Raw genomic sequence first — 4981 nt, 5'->3', positions numbered from 1 at the left:
TTTTGACCTATAAAATTGAATGGCAAGGTTCAACTTTCTAATATAAAATATAAATTATATAAGTGAATCCGCTAAACCAAATTTTACAGCTGGAGCAAAAGAAAAGCCCTTTTCAAAAAGTGTAAAGTGTTTGTTTATTACAGCCAACCCACTATAATTAAAGATCTTAAAACCATTTTTTGTTAAAACAATTCCATTATCCTCTACTTTGATCTCTGTATTGCATGTATTCAATGTGTGGTGAGCCTGTTTCGATTTCTTTCTCTTCCTCTCCATTTTTTCCCTTCCCCTCTTGTTGTGGCCTCTGTTACATTTTTGAGATTACCAGTCGGGTCTCCATTCCCAACAAAGGAAGGCTTTCTGTATCTGGATGGTGTCAGTTGGCTAACATATCTGACTTACGGAGAGGGGGATCTCTAAACGGTCAAGTAAATTGGAGTAATTATTCACACTAATATGATCACTGGTCCTGATCCCATACTAATCAATATGTTGACTCCTAATGGAATGGAACTAAACTTGGCTCTACTTTTTGTTATGATTTGATCACTTTGATTAATAATCAAGGTTTGGAACTTGTTGCTCTTTTGATTAAACATAATGGCGATTTCATTCAGAATCTTTTTTTAGATGTTAAGAACTTGATCAACAAAATTAGGGAAGATGTCTTATTTCATTTCTACAAAGAAGATTATGACAAAGTTTTTACTAGAGTTGACTAGCTTTATGTAAAGGTCATGAATAGCTACAGTAAAAATTGATTAGGGATGCAAAGCAGTATGAAACAGATGTCTTTCCCCCCTCAATATTCATAATAATAACAGCAACAGGCATAGTACTGATTATGTTTTAGTACAGGATACAGTAGGGCAGAATTGTGACCAAGGACTGGATCAGCATATGAATCAGTATGGGATCAGGAACAGTGACCATATTAGTACAAATATTGCCCCCAATCTACATGACCCTTCAGAGTTTTCCTCTCTCCATGGGTCAGAGAGATTAGCCAACTGACTCCTTCCGGAGAAGGAAAGCCCTCCTTTGTTGTGAATGGGGACCATACCAGCACCCTTAAATTGCAAGAGAGGCCACAACAATATGGAAGGAGAAAAGGGTGAGGAAAGGGAAAAAACTGAAACAGGCTCACCACACATGAAATATACCTAGTACAATCAAATCAGAACAAAGTCAAGGACAATGGAGTTGTTTTAACAAAAAAATGATTTTTAAGATCTTTAATTATAGTGGGCTGCCTGTAACGACTGAGTACATTACACTTTTTGAAAAGGGCTTTTCTTTTGTTCCAGCCACACACTTTGATTTAGTGGATCCACTTATTGGATTTAAATTATATATTAGGAAGTTGAACCTTGCTATTCCATTTTATGGTCAAAACCCTGCCTTGCACAAGTTCCTTGTGGCTTAAAGAAAAAAAATACTCTCCTGCCTACTATGAAACCCCTGGTTTAATTTTTTTGCATCAGCCTGCAAAAACAATTTATGTAAATGCTATTCATCTAAAAAAATGTTGAATAAGTAATATCACATTTCAAAACATGAGTATGAATTATTAAATAAATTAAGGAATGGCAAAACATTAAGAGGTTTGGAACCAGACAAGAGAGGGGTATTGTCTGGTTTGACACTGATTATGTTGGTGACATGTATAGCCTCCTTTATGACTAACATAGGTGTTCAGAAGCCTCAAAGAATGTGGTAAATGTAGCTTATAGGGGAATCAGACAATACTTGGACGATTGTCTAATGCAGGAACAGATTATGCCCATAATCTGCTCCAACTTTTGAAAAATACTTCCCCAGTTATCCAAGTGATCTTTGGCAACCCCAGTGTGCATAAGAATGTGCTCAAACCTCCATTCAGGACCATTGTTGTGGCTCAGGGGATCTAAAACATACCTCTTTGCAATAGTTATTAATAGGATGAAACCCTTGCAATATCAGGATAAGCATTTGCTTAAGGACTCTTGTGATTTCTTAGGGAGAATTAAATCACACTTATGGAAAAAGGAGGTCCTAATCTTGACAACTGATGTTGTAGACCTCTTCACTAGTATCCAGCAGGGGTTAGGTGTGAATTTGTTCCATGAGGTAGGTTAGGGGAGTAAAGCAAGGTTGAATATAGAGAGGCATCCACTCTCAGGTCAAATTACAGAGAACAATCAGTTTGCTGCCAGTGCAAAGCAGTTAGCAAAGAGGCAGAAGGTGGAACATGTTTTTTTTTCATTTCCTGAATGCATACACCTGGCAACTAGGGAGAGTAAATAGCAAGCATATAGAGTGTAATCTATAGGTCAAATGGCAGCCACTTTCCACCACAGGGAAGGCACATATTTGAGGGGTTGGGAGGATGGCCTAATGGTTAAGGTGTTTGCCTTACAAACACAAGGTGCAGGGTTTGAGTCTCACAAGGGATAATTGGCTAGGCTTAAAATGGCTCACAAGAGCAGTTAACTTAGTACTAACCTATGAACCTATGAGGCCCTAATCATGTGTAATTTTTTTTCTGTTGATCATATTAAATTAATTAAGAAATTTATGGAAATAGTCTTCAATGACACATGCATTTACTTTGAGGTTGAAATAGTCAAACAAATAAAAGGGGTTGCTATGGCATCATGTGTGCCCTGATTTTTGCTAATATGGTTATATTACCATGGGAGAGAAAGTATTTGTTCAGTTAAACTTCTATAAACTTTATAGGCTTTACTTACACTATTTGGATGATATTTTCATCCTTTGGGATGGAACACATTTGAATATCACATTTTTTTGGATTTTGTATAATATGGCCAACTGTTTGAGGTTTAGACACCAAGTTGCTTTTACCAAAGTTAACTTTCTAGATACTACTATCTTTAAAGATGAAACAGGTTTTACTTCCACAATTTATAGAAAGCCAACCTTTCCTAATGCTTATTTGCATTTCAGTAGTTGTCATTCTTCTGCACAAAAAGAAGCTTAATAAAATCGAAGTTTGTAAGACTAGCTAGAATGATATCAGATAAATCTATTTTTGAAATGGAGAGGAACGTTTTGGAGGACCTATTTATTAATAGGTAATGCCCTACGCCTTTAATTAAAGAAATTAGTGAAAATATCAGTGCTGCTTGGGGTGTGAAATATAAACTAATTTTGGGTGTGGGGTTAGATAAACAGGTCGCACAAAATAGTATATCACTATGACCCTCTGGGCTAGGTGACATTGACCTGCTTGATGATCTGCCTAGAAATTAATTGGAGCTCATGAAGGGAGAGTATGAGGTGGGTGATGGTGTGTTATTCCACTGAACATTAGTACTGCAATACAATTATTTTTCACATATTGTTAAGGCAGTTGTTAAAAGAAATGAATATTTTTAGATCTAATAGTAGCATCTTCCACATGTTAAGTAAGACACCTTACTTTGTTTAGAAGAGAGCAAGAAACATCAAAAACTTAGTAGAAATTTTGGCCAAATCTACTGTCACCGAAGGCAATAAGATCGGTACTAAGAAATGAGGTACGTGTAACCAGTGCAACTTTAATTATGAAGATGAACTCATACATTTCTGTAACAATTTACCCTGTTAAGGGACACTCTAACAACAAAGGGGTGGTTCATCTTGCTGTTTGCTCCACATGTTCTGCCTTTCACATTGGAAAAACAGCACATGTCCTTAAGAAATGCATTTATGAACATGACTTTGACATCTTAAAAGGTAACACCAGCAATGCCTTATATAGAAATTAAGTTATTTGTGGGGCTTTAAACAATTTAGCTTTGTTACCCTTGAAAGACTAGAATGTAATGTCCTTGGTGGTTTGTGGAAGAATATAATTGAGTACAAAGAATTATTATGGCAACTCAAGTTAAGTGCTACAAACTCAATGGAGATTAATGACTTTATTTCCCTATTACCTGATTTAAGAGAGAGGGCAGCTAAGTTATGATTGCTAATTTTTATAATTGATTACGTCAAAAGATGACCCCCACCTCTTGTATTAGTGTTGGTTATAATTGTTGAGTTGTTCATTAAATGAGTTTTCAGTTTCTTTACAATTGTATATTGTTTGTTTTTATTTAAAAAATACCTTTTTATGATTCACTTTTTTATCATTCATATTATTTGTTTTTCAATCGTAAGTATATTGTTTAGTAGATTCTAAAATGACTTTTAAAAAGACTTTTAGTTTTCTTGTGTTCTTATGGGTCACATGACATTCTGCATTGTTTTTAAAAGTGCTGCGTATGATTTTGCAGTTTGTTCTGAGGCTGTCCAGTAATAATCAATTGGATGAAAGCTTGGTTTAACATATTTTATTGTTGGTCTTAAACATTTTTACTTTATGCTCAGCCCTGAGTAAACTGTCTCCAGAGTGTACTTACCTTTGTCTATTTATTTATTTAATTGTATTTCTTAACTTGGATAGAGAATTGATCGCCATTGACATTTTTCAGACTCTGCCCAAGAGCAATCTAGTTAACTGACTTGCTTAGAGACATACAGTTAGGCAATGGAGGCTGAGAGAATCAAACCTTAGACCTCTGGTCACAGGAAACAGTTCCTTAATCCTCTGTTCCAACTGCCATACATAGTTGTACAACAAAGCCTTTAATAAAGCTTACTACAGAATAAACAAACTCTAACCTGACTTTCCTCCTTTTTACCCCTCATCAAAACTGATTGCAACACAAAATTCCTCCAAAGTCTTCCAGGCTTGTGACATATCTCCCAGGCAACCATTTGACCCCCCATATTTGCACTGAATTATTTGTGCATTTAATCTCATTAATTACTTTTCTCTCCATAAAAGATAGCAACTGTTTGTGTAAACTATCACAACATTAATCATATAGCTATACTAAAACAAATTATTTTTGTTTTCAAAATTTACGATCATCCCCAAATAAAATGAGCATGAAACAATTGTAATTTTTGATTGACAAACTAAACAGCTTTATTAACCATTTGGCATAAG

This window comes from Protopterus annectens, chromosome 13.part0 (genome assembly GCF_019279795.1).
Source record: "Protopterus annectens isolate FY-2018-M chromosome 13.part0, PAN1.0, whole genome shotgun sequence".
Taxonomy (NCBI): Eukaryota; Metazoa; Chordata; order Ceratodontiformes; family Protopteridae; genus Protopterus; species Protopterus annectens.
The sequence above is the reverse complement of the archived record's forward strand: the minus strand, read 5'-3'. Positions refer to the sequence as shown.